The following is a 19,702-nucleotide window of genomic DNA, read 5'->3' on the forward strand; positions in this document are numbered from 1 at the left end:
TGTTAGGACTTGGTCGAAAATATGCGGAAGAAAGTAGTTCCCCTCGTCTCTCGTCTCTAGTTATTAACCTAGTTATACTCTCTTGTTTAGTGCTTTGTCCGTTGGGTACACGTTACAACCTTAAGATGAAAGGATGTCTCCCATGCGAAATTGGTGAATATCAGAATCAGAAAGGACAACTTGTCTGCAAGAAATGTCCACAGGGTAAATCTACACTGGGGACAGGATCTAACCATGAAGATGATTGTCAAGGTATGCCTGTTGACGTGTCTACATGGAAACGTAACCATTCTACTATATCTAATGTCTAATGTCACCCATGAGGGGCGTAGCAAGTACTCAAGCATTCAGCGCGTATGGCCACACTGATCCAATAATGTTTTAGGTCAATAGCAAGACAGCCAATCATAGCACGATTCTACTTTGAGTGACAGGTGAAGTCAGACGCAACATTCTGATTTTACTATCGCCGGGGAATATAAACCTTTCATTATCAGCCTGTGACAGATATGAAGATATAATTCCCTGGTCACTTCTTTGTCATCATGGTCTTTGACAATGAGAACTTGTGAGACTTTCAGGCGGAAGTTATTTGAAAAAAAGGCAATCGTATGTCCAAGCGTGCACTTTTCATTTCAGATGCTTTGTTTTAACTCATCCACACGCATATCATCGTGTGATAATTATAGACAGAAGTTCTTTAACTTTGGGACTTTGTCATGTACTGCATCTACACCACAAATATTAAATGCAGTTAGTACGCTTTTCCTCAATGGTGATCTATATAAGATGGGAACTTTCGCACCAGAATCATACATACTAACCACTGTACCACTCTGCATTATACTTTCAGATGCATGTCTTCCTGGCTATTACTCCTATTCAGGTTTGCAACCTAATTGTCAGCCATGCCCTGTAGGAACCTTCCAACCAAACCCAGGCCACAGAGGGTGTATTCCTTGCTCCGGAGGTCAAACAACAAGCGCCAATGCAGCCACAATTGAATCAGCTTGCTTTCGACCTGGTAACTAACTAAAAAAACCAACAACCTGGTCAACAATTATTAAATTCACTACCTTCGTCTTCTATTAGTACCACTAACACAACCACCACTACCCTTACTACCACTATGCAATTTACTAGTTTAAATAGTTGTTTAAATACGACTACTACATGACCCAGGTTGTTTAAGGCAATAATAGACTTATCATTATAATATTTATAATAAAAACGATAGGTTAGTTTGTCTCGGAACAAAATGGGATTTTAAGCACATTAAAAGTCGACTTCAAAGTCGACTTCAAAGTCGTACATTTTGAACGAATTCAACTTTCTGCGCAATATTCTTTAACGTATTCGTGGTTACCTTTTCGCAGATGATGACGTTGCACCAGTTTGCAGCAGAGTTAATGATATTAGTGTTACCATTGCCCCCAAAGCATTGGGTACAGCTGTAAATTTCCCGGAGCCAGAGGCAACGGATAACTCTGGTACGGTTACCATTCAAACAAAGACTCATGAATCTGGATCATTCTTCCAAGTTGGCATCACTACTGTCTGTTACATTTTTGCTGATCCAACTGGAAACATAGCCGGATGTTGCTTTGACATAACACTAGTTAAAGGTGGGTATTACAATATGGTAACTTTATTAAAAGCTAAGATTTCATGTTTCATCCCGTAAAAATCCCACCAGCAAGTGAGGGCACGGTATTTTAAGAAGAGGGATCTCACTTTTTGTACGTGATATTTACTCTAAGACAAAGGAGGCCACGTGTGCCGTTAGGCGTACCGAAAAGTAACGATTGTCTTAGCACGACTATAGTCTATTCAGTATAAGGAGGAACGTGACGTACACTCAAGATTCAGTGATCTTACACAAATGAGGCAAAGTTCATGTTTCGAAAAATATGGAGCATGGTGTTTGACGGAGTGTATGAGATAACAAAGCTTAATGGATAGGGTTATGCCCGGGGTTATGTTTCAACTCATACTGGACATACTATAATAATATATATTGATCTTATTTGTGGTGGTTTACGTGTTTGTTGCTGATGTTTTCATTATTGTTGCTATTTTGGTCCTAATGATTTATGATTGGACGTTCTTTCGAAACAAATACACATTACTATTTGCATATTTTGGTATATTACCAAAAACAATCTGACATTTATTAATTGTGCTTTATTGTGTTTTCGTATTCAAAGTTGACGATGTTAATCCAATTCCGAACTGTCCGAGAGATGTATCGAAAACACTGGCTTGCAGCACTGGTGGGACAGTTGATGTCACTTGGCAAGCAGCTACAGCAACGGATAATTCAGGAACAGCTACCTTAGTCAGTCAAAGTCATCGTCCTAGGCAATCATTCTTTCCAACAGGAACTACAACGGTAACGTACACATTCAGCGATCCATCAAACAACAGAGCAAGTTGTAACTTTGTTGTAACTGTCACGGAAGGTAAGTCAACATAAACTGACGAATTGCTTAAACTTAGGTGCAGAGTTGCATCACGGACTCGTCAATTAAAAATACCTATTTTCGCTTTTCAATATTTATTCAAGAAGTTTGCTGGTTTCTTTCACACTTTTCTGTTCAGCATTGTGGAATCTTGTCCCGTTGTATAGACCAGGTTGTTATTTTTTTAATTCGATTTGCTCCCATCAAGATGTTCGTAATTTTGCTTGTAAAAGGCACGGGAAATACAAAATAAAATATGCATGTATTGTTAAGATAAATTTACCCAATTCCAGGGTGTCACAAAAATCTCTTTATCATTTTGAACCGTCGTATCTTTTATCTGTTCATTAGGTTTGGCCAAGTGGATATCATGATACGTATGCGGAAAAAAGTAAATTCATGCCATTATATGGATACCGATTCATGTTCAAAGACATTTCAAAAACTGTGCTTTCATGCAGTTATGCATTTTGGAACTCCAGACATGAACCCCTGTGGAAAGAGAGCATGCATCCATTGTGATATGATATGATATGATATGATATGATATGATATGATATGATATGATATGATATGATATGATTTTAACCTGCACAACATCGCGGCTAAACGACCGAATTGTATTATACAAGAAACACAACAAATATCATGAAAGAAACCAATTACACATAATTATAAAGCAAAAAAAAAAACAGAAAAAGGGCAACTTGGCATGGAGGAGAGCAGGGAGATGCAAAAGGGTACAAAGGGAAGCCATCAGCACGCACTGCTTATTCAGCAGATTAATGTAGTAGGGAATGGGGCTTTCGGCAAATCTGCTTGTGTGCGCACTCAATTTGGAGACATGAGCTGCATTTCTCAGCTGTCTTCCATGGACTTCACTTCTACTAGGAGGGAGCAACATGTTGGTACGCTCTGATTTAGCAAGCGATTGCGCGAACTTAAACGAGTGTTGTTCCTCCTGGCAGAGAGAGAGTCTAGCTTACATACACTAACTGCATTATCATACGAAATATAATTAGTACCCAAAATGATTCTGCAAGCCCTTTTTTGGACACGCTCAAGTGTACTGGATTGTTTAACAGTGAGCGATGAATGCCAAATGGCATCAGAGTATTCCAAAAGGGGACGTATGTAACCAACGTAAACTGTGGTCAGCTCCGAAACGTTGAAACCAAAATGTTTCAGAGAACGGAGCATGAAGAGGCGTTTGTTAGCACACTTGCACATGTGATCCACCTGGGCATCCCATTTAAGATCTTGCTGTATGAAGATGCCCAGGACTTTGGCAGATGAAACAAAAGAAAGCAATGCATGGCCTATCTTCAGAATGGGAAGAGAAGGTGGCTTTCTTATAAAACAGATTTGAATGGCTTGACATTTGTCAGGGTTGAGTTTCAGGTGGTTACTTAAGACCAGTCCATGAAGTCATCAAGATCAGACTGAATGTTGCCTTTCTCACAACACGCACGGTTCTCAACGAATGTGAGATCGTCGACATATTTCCAATAGCTAGAACATTGTACATGTTAATATATTGCCTTGTTTTTTGGTGTATAGTATTTATGCCTTTTTGATGTTGTCTTGTTAAACCCTGCATATGTTGGCTTTCCGGCTCGTGACCTGGGTTTATGTTTTTTCATTATATGTTTTTTTTTAAATAAAGATTGACCGAAGAGGAACACTTTAAATGCGACATGTTCAATAGTTTAATACTGGTAACAAAAAATGCTTGTTTCTCGATGAGAATTGTGAAATCGAATTCTGTTATAATATGGTTGATGATGATATATAGATTGAAATCATTTCTTCATAGAATATTCAATCTAACACTGGTTATAAATTGTAATGGCACCTTCACCCCTGGCCCCGGTCAATTTCATACTGATGATGAAGCACAAACTGAAGATCAAATTTGACATTTAAACTTTAGAATATGCCTAGACTTTGTCTCCTTGGGCTTGCAATTGCAATATAAAGCATGATAAGAAGAACAACACTAATGTTCAATATTGACCTCCAGGTTCTCTTTCCTCATCTATTGCGAATTATTGAGAGTTATGTCCTATACAGTCCTGGTGGAGGAGTCTTGTGACAGAACAGAGAATTGAAGATTGGAATAATGTTGAGAGGAGGTAGTAGATAATTTGATCCGGATATGTGCTGTAAACTTATTGTATGGTTTTGTGTGTAATATATACCCATACAGGATACCCAATTATTTCACCGTAGATTATCAATTATATCTGTGAATTTCTATTACGCCAAATTTGGTACAAAGATACCTTCATGTCTGGTTTGGTCAGTTGCTGTATCCTAGAGTCATGAACGCTTTTAAAAAATGTTAACGAGACTTTTGAGAAACCCTGTATTTGTTAGTTTTAAAACAATTTGGTCTCTCTAATATTCAGTTTATATTGTACTGAATATACGGCATCAATATACATGTATTTTGATAAGTAAAACAGCTGGGTGAAGTATGGGGCTGGTTGTGGTGGCTACGGAGCGTTAAAACAACTTACCGCGAAATGCGGATATCCAACTAGTTTCTCCCGCAGGGCTTCAAAGAATTACTAATCGCGAAATGTGGATATCCAATAAGCGTAAACTATAAATTAGCCCCCGATAGAGGGCAGGGTCTGACGAATAAGTAAAAAAAAAATTAAGTCAAAAGTATGAAAAGACAGGCTGTCTCTAAGTATGTGCCACAGTATCAACATAAACCATCAAGGCCGCAGAGAGACCAGGTTGTTTTAAAATTATGGGCACTTTTCCATTTGTAAAGATACTTTTAATATGCAGTATAATATCGAATGCTTGGAGCACAAACATAGTAAGTGCCACACAGCGTCATCATCGTGATATCTTAGATAAATTAGAAATTGCCATGATAGCATCCCGAATCACTTGCACTTCTTCATGGCGCATAGCGAGTTTGTTCCGCTGAGGCCGAAGAACTCGGGCTACGATAGACACCTGGATAGATTTGTACGTTCTTTCCTACTACGCAGCGCCGTAGCCACTCATCGGCTTATAGGACTCATTTGTTTGTTCCGCGCTCAGTGATTACGCATCTTCTGCTATAAGATTTGGGGTTTTTTTTGTCAGTTTTTGAGATCAAGGCACTGACTGGAAGTTCAAAGCACAGACTGAAGCTTACCATATTCTTTCAACACATACATTCTACTGCAAGTCTTACAATAGGTTTTTATAGAGATCAAAAATAACAGGATATATTCAAGGATTTTTAACCAGCTGTCGTTTTATCTTATCTGTTTCGGGAGCTCTATTGTTCAGAAACGAAACCGCAAGGGATTATGTGAGTTGATCTGTTCCTTGAATTCATTGTTAAGTTTGAAGTACCAATCAGCTTATTTCAATAGAGGATGCCTGTTGTTAATAAATGTTGGATACGTCAAGATTATGGAACACCCACAGTGTGTGGAAAACCGGTGTTTTTAGTGGTCTAGCGCCCCTTTCGCTATAATGTCCTCTAATAATACCTATAGGCCTTTGATGTTCTTAAACTGCACATTTTTTTTCTGTCTCTCCCCCTCCCCAACTGTGACTTGTGTCGTCTGTTGAATTATGTGCATAGATTTATAGGTTATGTTGTATTTCAAGTCTATCTTTTACCAAGATCCCCTTTACCCTTACCCCCCTCTCACTGTTATATGTTGTTATTGTTGTTGTTGTTGTTGTTGTTGTTGTTGTTGTTGTTGTTGTTGTTGTTGTTGTTATCTTCGCTCAACTTTTCTGTAGTCAACAAAAGACTAGAATAAAAGGATTGTTCACACGTACCATGCTAAAACTTCAAAATAACAATGAGATCCGAAACCGAAACCTAAAATAGAAACCGAAACAGAAAAGATAAAACGACGGCAGGTCGAGATGTACACATTCATTGAATATCAATTGTAAATACACCATACATATAACTCTTTTTCAATATAGCTAGGAATAAGGAATAAGAAATACTCAAATCATCTCAATGCAACTATGTTGTTTATGAATATGCTCTTCACTGTCACTGAGTTTTCTATTCTATACAGACATTGAGACACTAGTATTATTAATACAAGCTTATTGTCCGAGGTACATCAATCGGATTTTATCCGGGGATTTTGAAAGACAACTCATAGCTGAATTTATACTACATAGCTGAGCTATAGCGATTGGTTTTTAGCCAATGAGGTAGAACTCCGGGAAAAGCGAGCTACCCTATTGATCAAATACCAATCGCTTACCAAGCGTGGAGTATAAACTTAGCTTGTTTTGTAACTCAGCAGCGCTTGATGGTGCTATTGCAAATCCACGTAATTCGCTGCAGGGCGTATTTCTATTGGTTCTTTTACCGCCTGTACAAAAATGATTATTTACCTGGTGTGGACGCTGTGTGCCGCAAATAAATTCATTAAGCCTTTTTAATAAAACAGTAAGAGGGGATATATATAAAGGAAGCTATCTGGATAAGAAAGAGGGGGAACATATTCCGCATATTTAGAATATTGTCAAGTAGCACTTTCTTGACCTATATATAATATATTATACTGGATTATAAATATATTTCTTTTTCGCAGTCGATACTACACCACCCCAATGTACCATTACACCGCAAGACATTACCAGGGAAGTTCCCCTTGGTACTGGTGGAACAACTATCAACTATAATGAACCTAGAGCAACTGACGACTGTGGAGCGGTCACACTGCAAAGCAAAAGTCATGATCCAGGAGTTTTTTTCAACACTGGAAGGACACGTATAACTTACACATTCGTCGATGGCTCGGGAAATACAGTGTCATGTAGTTTCAATATACAAGTCAATGAGGGTGGGTTTACAATGTACATAACTATTATGTTGCTATTGCTATCAATTTGTAATACTCATCATACAGTTGATTGGTACTGTTAGTTTTTTTTTTAATTGATTGCCTGCTGATCGCCTGATTGATTTTTCCTGTGTCAAAAAGTATTTTAATCAAAAATCATTTCAATCGTCAGTATCTGTATGTATTAAAAATTCTTTAATACACATTTAATATGAATATTGATTACGTATTTTATTGATGAAATATTTGCTCTGCTATTTTTTTTCAACAAAGGTTTCATTGACTGCCTCACGACTCTCATATGTGTTAGGTATATTATTTCTGAGTTGAAGCAATTTCAATAAAAGCCTCTACATATTCCTCGTGCAAATCTCTAGCGCTAAAATTAAACTAGAACTTTTCAGTGGTATGCTAAAATAAGCAACATTTCCGTTAACTTCACATACAAAAGTTCCAAATCCAGTAGCGTCCTCAAAAAGTTATTCAAAAGTGATACAATTTTGTATGTTGTACTTTTCACTAAAATGAGCAAATGAGAAAATAGCCCGTTAAAGACTCCAAGCTTCGTTTTTCGCATATCTTGCTTTTATATTTCTTGTAGCTGATCGTATTCCACCTGAATGTGAATGCGGTGATGATGTTACCAGATCAGTTCAACTTGGTGTTGTTGGTGCTAATATCGTATTTACCGAATGCACAGCAACGGATAACTCTGGAACAGTACGCCTAGTAGACAGATCACATACGCCTGGTCAACGTTTCGTGACTGGAATAACTGAGGTCATTTATGAATTCTCTGATCTATCCAACAACAGAGTCAGATGCTCTTTCAGAATAAATGTTGTTGAAGGTTTGTAGTTAATAGCATATTTAAAATACAGTTTGATTTTGATTTAAACATCACCAGTCTGACTGCCAGGAAACACTGCCCGAACAGCAGAATGTTTCCTGCGGAGGGAACATAGGTTTATGAAACTCTACCGAATTGGACAGGCTAATCCTAAATTGTGGACTACACATGCAAAATTTAGAAGTCTGGTAGCATCCTCAAAAAGTTATTCAAAAGTGATACAACTTTGTATGTTTCACTTTTCACTAAAATGAGCAAATGAGAAAATAGCCCGTTAAAGACACCAAGCTTCGTTTTTCGCATATCTTGCTTTTATATTTCTTGTAGTTGATCGTATTCCACCTGAATGTGAATGTGGTGATGATGTTACCAGAACAGTTCAACTTGGTGTTGGTGGTGCTAATATCGTATTTACTGAATGCATGTCATAAAAAGAGGATGCTAGGATCACGAAACACTTCTTTAAACATCACCAGTCTGACTGCCAGGAAACACTGCCCGAACAGCAGAATGGTTCCTGCGGAGGGAACATAGGTTTATGAAACTCTACCGAATTGGACAGGCTAATCCTAAATTGTGGACTACACATGCAATATTTAGAAGTCTGATAGCATCCTCAAAAAGTTATTCAAAAGTGGTACAATTTTGTATGTTGTACTTTTCACTAAAATGAGAAAATAGCCCGGTAAATATTCAAAACTTCGTTTTTCACATATCTTGCTTCTATATTTCTTGTAGCTGATCGTATTCCACCTCAATGTGAATGCGGTGATGATGTTACCAGAACAGTTCAACTTGGTGTTGGTGGTGCTAATATCGTATTTACCGAATGCACAGCAACGGATAACTCTGGAACAGTACGCCTAGTAGACAGATCACATACGCCTGGTCAACGTTTCGTGACTGGAATAACTGAGGTCATTTATGAATTCTCTGATCTGTCCAACAACAGAGTCAGATGCTCTTTCAGAATAAATGTTATTGAAGGTTTGTAGTTAATAGCATATTGTTAGTTACAGTTTGATTTTGATTTAAACATTTCAACCTGTCTGACTGCCAGGAAACACTGTTCAACTTGGTGTTGGTGGTGTTAATATCGTATTTACCGAATGCACAGCAACGGATAACACTGGAACAGTACGCCTAGTAGACAGATCACATACGCCTGGTCAACGTTTCGTGACTGGAATAACTGAGGTCATTTATGAATTCTCCGATCTGTCCAACAACAGAGTCAGATGCTCTTTCAGAATAAATGTTATTGAAGGTTTGTAGTAAATAGCATACGGTATTTGAAATACAGTTTGATTTTGATTTAAAGGGGCATTTCGTGATCCAAAGCCTCATCCCCCACTTTTCTCAAAAAAGTTGAGATTTTTATATCACTGGAAACCTCTGGCTACATAATGTTTATGTACAAAATATTTCTTGCAGATTAATTCGTTTTGCAAAGATATCGTGAAATTTGAATTTCGTTCTGGTGCACCAGAACGAAATTACAACGCATTGTCTATGGAGCAGTGTAATACACATAATCATGCATAACTCGCAAACGCAAAATCGGAATCAACTGAAATTTTGGGAATAGGCTTTTTCGTGGATATGTACTGAAAAATGTCATAAAAAGAGGATGCTAGGATCACGAAACACTTCTTTAAACATCACCAGTCTGACTGCCAGGAAACACTGCCCGAACAGCAGAATGGTTCCTGCGGAGGGAACATAGGTTTATGAAACTCTACCGAATTGGACAGGCTAATCCTAAATTGTGGACTACACATGCAATATTTAGAAGTCTGATAGCATCCTCAAAAAGTTATTCAAAAGTGGTACAATTTTGTATGTTGTACTTTTCACTAAAATGAGAAAATAGCCCGTTAAATATTCAAAACTTCGTTTTTCACATATCTTGCTTCTATATTTCTTGTAGCTGATCGTATTCCACCTCAATGTGAATGCGGTGATGATGTTACCAGAACAGTTCAACTTGGTGTTGGTGGTGCTAATATCGTATTTACCGAATGCACAGCAACGGATAACTCTGGAACAGTACGCCTAGTAGACAGATCACATACGCCTGGTCAACGTTTCGTGACTGGAATAACTGAGGTCATTTATGAATTCTCTGATCTGTCCAACAACAGAGTCAGATGCTCTTTCAGAATAAATGTTATTGAAGGTTTGTAGTTAATAGCATATTTAAAATACAGTTTGATTTTGATTTAAACATCACCAGTCTGACTGCCAGGAAACACTGCCCGAACAGCAGAATGTTTCCTGCGGAGGGAACATAGGTTTATGAAACTCTACCGAATTGGACAGGCTAATCCTAAATTGTGGACTACACATGCAAAATTTAGATGTCTGGTAGCATCCTCAAAAAGTTATTCAAAAGTGATACAATTTTGTATGTTTTACTTTTCACTAAAATGAGCAAATGAGAAAATAGCCCGTTAAAGACTCCAAGCTTCGTTTTTCGCATATCTTGCTTTTATGTTTCTTGTAGTTGATCGTATTCCACCTGAATGCGAATGTGGTGATGATGTTACCAGGACAGTTCAACTTGGTGTTGGTGGTGTTAATATCGTATTTACCGAATGCACAGCAACGGATAACACTGGAACAGTACGCCTAGTAGACAGATCACATACGCCTGGTCAACGTTTCGTGACTGGAATAACTGAGGTCATTTATGAATTCTCCGATCTGTCCAACAACAGAGTCAGATGCTCTTTCAGAATAAATGTTATTGAAGGTTTGTAGTAAATAGCATACGGTATTTGAAATACAGTTTGATTTTGATTTAAAGGGGCATTTCGTGATCCAAAGCCTCATCCCCCACTTTTCTCAAAAAAAAGTTGAGATTTTTATATCACTGGAAACCTCTGGCTACATAATGTTTATGTACAAAATATTTCTTGCAGATTAATTCGTTTTGCAAAGATATCGTGAAATTTGAATTTCGTTCTGGTGCACCAGAACGAAATTACAACGCATTGTCTATGGAGCAGTGTAATACACATAATCATGCATAACTCGCAAACGCAAAATCGGAATCAACTGAAATTTTGGGAATAGGCTTTTTTCGTGGATATGTACTGAAAAATGTCATAAAAAGAGGATGCTAGGATCACGAAACACTTCTTTAAACATCACCAGTCTGACTGCCAGGAAACACTGCCCGAACAGCAGAATGGTTCCTGCGGAGGGAACATAGGTTTATGAAACTCTACCGAATTGGACAGGCTAATCCTAAATTGTGGACTACACATGCAATATTTAGAAGTCTGATAGCATCCTCAAAAAGTTATTCAAAAGTGGTACAATTTTGTATGTTGTACTTTTCACTAAAATGAGAAAATAGCCCGTTAAATATTCAAAACTTCGTTTTTCACATATCTTGCTTCTATATTTCTTGTAGCTGATCGTATTCCACCTCAATGTGAATGCGGTGATGATGTTACCAGAACAGTTCAACTTGGTGTTGGTGGTGCTAATATCGTATTTACCGAATGCACAGCAACGGATAACTCTGGAACAGTACGCCTAGTAGACAGATCACATACGCCTGGTCAACGTTTCGTGACTGGAATAACTGAGGTCATTTATGAATTCTCTGATCTGTCCAACAACAGAGTCAGATGCTCTTTCAGAATAAATGTTATTGAAGGTTTGTAGTTAATAGCATATTGTTAGTTACAGTTTGATTTTGATTTAAACATTTCAACCTGTCTGACTGCCAGGAAACACTGTTCAACTTGGTGTTGGTGGTGTTAATATCGTATTTACCGAATGCACAGCAACGGATAACACTGGAACAGTACGCCTAGTAGACAGATCACATACGCCTGGTCAACGTTTCGTGACTGGAATAACTGAGGTCATTTATGAATTCTCCGATCTGTCCAACAACAGAGTCAGATGCTCTTTCAGAATAAATGTTATTGAAGGTTTGTAGTAAATAGCATACGGTATTTGAAATACAGTTTGATTTTGATTTAAAGGGCATTTCGTGATCCAAAGCCTCATCCCCCACTTTTCTCAAAAAAGTTGAGATTTTTATATCACTGGAAACCTCTGGCTACATAATGTTTATGTACAAAATATTTCTTGCAGATTAATTCGTTTTGCAAAGATATCGTGAAATTTGAATTTCGTTCTGGTGCACCAGAACGAAATTACAAACGCATTGTCTATGGAGCAGTGTAATACACATAATCATGCATAACTCGCAAACGCAAAATCGGAATCAACTGAAATTTTGGGAATAGGCTTTTTTCGTGGATATGTACTGAAAATGTCATAAAAAGAGGATGCTAGGATCACGAAACACTTCTTTAAACATCACCAGTCTGACTGCCAGGAAACACTGCCCGAACAGCAGAATGGTTCCTGCGGAGGGAACATAGGTTTATGAAACTCTACCGAATTGGACAGGCTAATCCTAAATTGTGGACTACACATGCAATATTTAGAAGTCTGGTAGCATCCTCAAAAAGTTATTCAAAAGTGGTACAATTTTGTATGTTGTACTTTTCACTAAAATGAGAAAATAGCCCGTTAAATATTCAAAACTTCGTTTTTCACATATCTTGCTTCTATATTTCTTGTAGCTGATCGTATTCCACCTCAATGTGAATGCGGTGATGATGTTACCAGAACAGTTCAACTTGGTGTTGGTGGTGCTAATATCGTATTTACCGAATGCATAGCAACGGATAACTCTGGAACAGTACGCCTAGTAGACAGATCACATACGCCTGGTCAACGTTTCGTGACTGGAATAACTGAGGTCATTTATGAATTCTCTGATCTGTCCAACAACAGAGTCAGATGCTCTTTCAGAATAAATGTTATTGAAGGTTTGTAGTTAATAGCATATTGTTAGTTACAGTTTGATTTTGATTTAAACATTTCAACCTGTCTGACTGCCAGGAAACACTGCCCGAACACCAGCATGTTTCCTGCGCAGGCATCATAACCCTTTGAAACTCTTCCAAATTCGACAGGCTAAATTATCAGGGGAAATTTTAATTTCACACTCCTTGAGTTACTCCTAATTAGAGAAATTTTCACCAGGTGAAAAAAATTCACCTGGAGGTAATTATTTCAAATAAAACAATTTCTAACGGTTTTTTTTAAACTTAAATTAAATAAGAAAATTTCTTCAATTTAATTAAAATTTGTGGAATAAATACCACGGATTTTTATATCCATTGAAAATAGTAATATAGCTTACTTCTTCTTTACTCTAAAAAAACCAACATTTTATTTGAAAAAAATATTGTATTGTGAGACATCATGCTGCCTGGTCAGGCAGTGCACACTGACCAGGTAGCATTCCCATCGGGACATTTTCACTCCCATTCAATTAAAGAAATGGCGCTCAGACAAACTGGCATTATAATAAAGGAGAGAAAAAATCAGAACCGTTCGGATTCGAACCAGTGTGCACTAACGATTACATGTCGTTCAGCTCACCACTACACGCCACAACAGCTCATGGCGAATCTGCCGGCGAATAGAACATGTAATGATTTTATTCGTATCCTCTGGATCCTCGCATTTAATATTTAATGTCTCATATTGACTGATGTTCTGCCAGGACACAGCAGAGAGGCCGCCCTCCCATTCAATTACGTACACTTCCGTTTCTGCTTCTCTTGGTGCTTTCATTAAATAGGGAAGTGTAATTTATATATAATTCCGATTTAAATGCTACACTAAGTTGTGTTTTTTAACATTCTGTCAATTTTATCTCATACTACATGTACAATTCTACTTTACGTATTCATTTGACATAGTTTTTACTGTATATTTTGTGGACATAAATTATATCCTTAAAACTTTGGAATGCATAGTTTGAAAGTTGACCGCTAGAATTTCTACTGGTGTATTCATGCCATCTTTATTGACCAGTTAACAGCAGGGTCTGTATAAACATGCCCTCTGGTAAAATCCTAGGGTCTGGGATAGTGAACATGTGAAATCAGGATATATAGTTTTTGCAGCAGCGTATGTTTTACTATCTGGTTATCATTGTTATATGTTGCTGTTGGTGTTTTGAATTTCTTATTTGCACTAACACTAAAAACAAAAGCTTAAATTAGTGTCATATATTCACATGAGGAAAATTTATTAAGTGAAAATAGCTAAACTAAAATAGGATACAGATATCAGTGCTCAGTGCATGCAGAGCATGGTAGAGCAAAATATTGCAAATCATGTGCGTTATTTCATCACAAATAATATTGATTATTTTCCCATGTTATACCACTTCCCTCATCTCTGAACTAAGCTTTCTCGGTCATCGTTTGTTTCACACCAATAATTTAAAAAAATTCTTCAAGTCTAGATGAGACACACAGCCAAATTACTCTGCTATATTTATTGCATTAATTAAATCATTATTTTTTATTTTCCACATACAAAAACCGGGAACCGGGGGGATTTTCAAATTGTCCCGCTAATCTGATCCTAAAATTAGCGGGACAAATGCGTGCTTAGAAATAACAATTTTTATGTTAAAATTGTCATTTTGCCCATGTTCTACTATTTCTAGTGAAACGCTTTGGGGGGTTCGATCGATCGATCCCCTAGCTACGGGCCTGCATAATCAATAATAACCCTACTAAATGGTTCGACAAAGGTCGGAATTTGCTTCAATGGAGCATTTGGCATGTGTGACATGTTTTGCAATATTCAGAAACATATTTTCTGAAAGTGGGCCACCAGAAATGCCTCAGACTTCTTCCATGAGTTTCCTTAACTCCGAAATGCGCAACTTTCTCATTTCTTCCAGTCCGCACCAAATGTCCTTGAGTTTTAAAATATTACGCTTAGCCAGCTTCATTGATAACCCATCCAATGAATATTGATGTATGTTGCTCTATCAACTCGTAAAGAAAACATAATTTCAAACAATTTCCAAAACCGGGACTAAAGTTAAATGTCTTATGAAGCCGTAATTAATCAATTAACGATCTTATGTTATAAACTGAATAAAAAATAAATATTCAAATCAAATTACTTACAGTATCCCCACGCTTCCTGGGGCTAATTGGTCAATGTCAGTTTCAAATGGGACGCAGTCCGTCCAGACCCATTTTCTGATTATTATTTTTTCTGATGTTTTTTTTTCTCAATCTATATCTCCGTGGCAGCCTAACAATATATGCATATTGCCTGATACAGTGATCATTATTTCCTTTTAATAGCACAAGCATGCAGACATAGTCGTGATTGAAGAAATTATTTTTAAATGTGCAGATCCGATATCTTGAGCAGTGGATGTCCGCGCATTTAGTCCGGTGGCAGAGCAAGGTTAGATGGTTTTGCCAGTTAAAGTAGTTTTCTTTGCTGATTATTACTCTTTCAGTGGTACAAAATAAGATTTTGGGGGATGTAAACCGGTAACCCTTGGGCAATTAGAAATATTCAAAATGGCCGCTATGGATACTAAAATTAAGCTGGGTTATTCACTAGCGGTACCATAATAAATGATAACTTAAGTATTTTGAGTAAATTGTTTTCCTTTTGGATGCTTTAAATATAAACTATATACAGTTTTAAACATGACACTCTCGCAATTCAAAATGGCCGCTGTTAAACGTCATAAACAAAAACCATTAGTTTCAAGGTAAAGTTCTTTTGCCAGATTGTGTTTCTTACAATAATTAATGTACACCCTAGAATTAAGCAGATCCAGTTTGACATTTTACTTCTTTACAATCGCAAAAAAATTCCAAGATGGCCACCACCAAAATGAAAGGTAGAAATATAACACATTCTGGAAGACTTTTTGCAGGTGACAGCTCGGAGTGACAGCTCAGGGTAAACAGCTTTCCATTTTGTGATATCTGAACTGATATCTGTATCGAAATTATCTGCCCAACTTGTACCAATCCTTCCTGAGCTGAGCGCCTTCAATTCCTTGACGACTAATATCAACAGCGCCTGCAACTGCAGCCGAAATTCTTGAAGTGTAGGACCGATCATTATAGCAATATGTAACCCGGTACATGTGGTTTATATGAGTAAGACGCCCAATGCCACTATAAGATCCATTGTTTGCTTTTGCACAGGACTATCAGTAAAGCTGACAAGGACTTCTTCAACTTCGGCGAGGAAATTGCAGCATGTCAGATACTGATTATGCAACCAAATCCTCGTCGATAGGGACATTGTAGTGTGACTTTACAATGCGAATGTCTTTGCACTCTCGTACTACCTGTTTGGCTACTCTTTGGATGCTACTGCCTATAACAGTTTCATTATAACTTCACATTTCACGTGTATGTTAAAGTTGCAACGGAATACGATACTACTAGAATAACTTTGTGATGAAAGAACTAGAAGCTCTCCGGTAAAGTTTGTTTGGAATTCGTCATTGAGTCACCTACGATCAGCACGAGTTAATGTGATTTCCAAATGTGTGCAGCATTCCTGATACAATTCAGCAGGTTTCCAAATGCCACTCTTATTAGCACATCTACAGCATGTTTTAGGAATTCATCAGTTGCATCTTCTTCAGATGCTGCAACATCACATCGTGTATTGCCTTTGTCACTAAAACAGTAAAATAATACAGTTTGTTTGCTTGTTTTATTTCTTCTTTAACCTGGAACACTCACTGAATTGAAAACTCTGTGATGCCTAATTCCCATCGCGTGAAGATCACTCACAGAGATTTCTAAACGTTCTCTGATTTCATTTGCCTAGCTATCACCACGATCGCGCATTTTGCTATCAGATACTCAAATTTTGGCATAACGTTCATGTGTAGATATGTACATATATGCAAGCTTCCATCTGTCTGGATGCTTTGAATCTTTTGGAGTTCACACAGTTCCCCACATTAGTATTCCTGGAAGTCGAAGTGGGGGGAAGATCAACGTAGTCGTTTGGCGGACTGGGTAGAACCATCTTCTACATAATTGCCAATATTAGTTTTGCGTGTGTATTTACTATTTTTATGATAGTTAAATCTTAAGAAACTTATCATTTTTCAGGCTGACATAAGCTGACATACAAATCATACTCATGGCCCATTGTTCGAGAGCAACGATGAGCATTATTACATTCGTTCCCGTATCGGTATGTGAAGATATATTGAAACAAATGCATACTCTTTCAATTAAAAAAATGACTGAAGAAAATAATTATGCTGTCTTTTTTCTGCGCACGTTGGAATGTTTTCTCGCTGTATAATATAGGCCAGTTTGTCATTTTCAAAACTCAACCTTAGTCCATACAAATGTGGGCTATTACTCAAATTACTCCCTTGGAACAGTACCATATATCTTCACACAGTGTATTTTCAAAGAGTGTCATACAATTATAGCTACAATTCTCAGGTATTTGTGTTAAAGAACAAATTTCATGATGACAATATATACACATTTAATGATTTTTAATTCAATACAATTGGTGTATTCTATTGCTAAAATGGTCTGAAAGACAGGTAAAACTTTATGCAAATTGTTAAGAATGATTAAATTAAATAACAAGAAACGTATGAGTATGATATGTTATGCAAACCATTCAATATGTTAAGAAAAGACAGTTACCTATAATTATGAGCATACATTGCACAACTCACGGGACGCCATCATGGCAATTTGGGATCACTGAAGCATGTCAATTCATACTCTACGTGCATATATTACATATTGAGCCCACACTACCATTAATGCGCACTAAATACGCTATAATTATTTGTTTTGTTACAAAAAAAAAATCATTTGAATGCTATTTAAGAGTTACGTGTCGGCCATTTTGAATATCTCGGATTACCCAAGAGTGACAATTGCACACCCCTTAGAATCTTATCCTACACCACTCAAAGATCATTTATCAAGAAAAAAACTAACTTTAACTGCCCAAAACACTATAATTATTTGGTATGATCCCATTTGTCACTAAAACACCATTTGAATGCTATTTCAGAGTTACGAATCGGCCATTTTGAATATCTCGGATTGCCCAAGGGTGACAATTTTACACCCCCTAGAATCTTATTCTACACCACCCAAAGATCATTTATCAGCAAAAAAATAAACTTTAACTGCCCAGAACAGTATTTGGTATGATACCTTTTGTCAATAAAACACCATTTAAATGCTATTTCAGAGATACGTGGCGGCCATCTTGAATATCTTGGATTGCCCAAGGGTGATAATTTCACACCACTTAGAATCTTATTCTACACCACTCAAAGATCATTTATCAGCAAAAAAACAAACTTTTTAACTGCTCAAAACACTATGATTATTTGGTATGATACCTTTTGTCACTAAAACACCATTTGAATGTTATTTCAGAGATACGTGGCGACCATCTTGAATATCTTGGATTGCCCAAGGGTGACTATTTTACATCCCACGGAATCTTTTTCTACACCACTCAAAGATCAATAACCAGCAAAAAAACAAACTTTAACTGGCAAAACCATCTAACCCCCAAAATATGGTGTTTGCAGCCGGACTAATTGTCTTTGCATTGCATTATACATTATTGCAATACTAAAAACTGCAACTTCACAAGCGTGTATCGTTATGAATTAAGCATGCCGCCGAAATCGGATTCGGCGTTTGGTAAATTCGTGTTACACATAAATATACTTTATACTTTGTTATGTTTGCAAACATGGCAAAAGAGCATAAAAAGAAACGAAAGCAAGAGGTTTTGCAACATTAGGTATACTTCTGCGCATGCGTCAGAGAGGGAGAGGAGACAAAATAAGTAGCATGCATACCCTGACCAAAACATGGGAAACTAGATGTCTCAGAGATTGCAACAATTCTACCAACAAACTGTTCAGAGTATCCTTATGTCTTTTATTATTTGATGTTTGCTGTGTTATTATGCATTGCAGATTGCTATTAAAATGTGTATTTAGCTCAATTTAAATGCCGTAAAATATGAATCGCAAAGATAGACAATTCGGTCTTTATATTTCAATTATTGATGCGCTTTTTGTTTTTTTATCAGGTCCTACTTATGCATGCTCATCGTCACCATGTTTCAACGGTGGTCAATGTACAACAATAGGCAGTGGCTTCAGGTGTTTATGCTCCAGTGGATTTACGGGCACTCGTTGCCAGACTGGTTAGTTACCTAGCTGGGGTACTGTTTTTCTATCCTTTCTTTTTCTTTCTTTCTTTCTTTCTTTCTTTCTTTCTTTCTTTCTTTCTTTCTTTCTTTCTTTCTTTCTTTTTTTTCTTTCTTTTTTTTTTTCTTCAAGGTCATTGAGGGGGTAAAATCTTACAATTGCAAATCTTACAAATCATATGGGAAGAAATCGGACCATCTGAAGTCTGAGGACATTGATGAATCTGGTGTACCTCCCATTTTAGTTAGTAGATCACACTCGCCAGGACAATTCTTTTATACTGCTGGTGACTTATACCTGGAGAGATGGCGCAGACAATGAAGGCAGCTGCTCATTCATTGTTTTAGTTACTGAAAGTAAGGACTGTATTTTCTAAGTTATAAGGCAGATTTAATGTTGGGACATACAGCGTGAAAATGACGTGGACTCAGATTTGAAGTTCTTT

This window comes from Amphiura filiformis, chromosome 13 (assembly GCF_039555335.1).
Source record: "Amphiura filiformis chromosome 13, Afil_fr2py, whole genome shotgun sequence".
Classification (NCBI taxonomy): Eukaryota; Metazoa; Echinodermata; class Ophiuroidea; order Amphilepidida; family Amphiuridae; genus Amphiura; species Amphiura filiformis.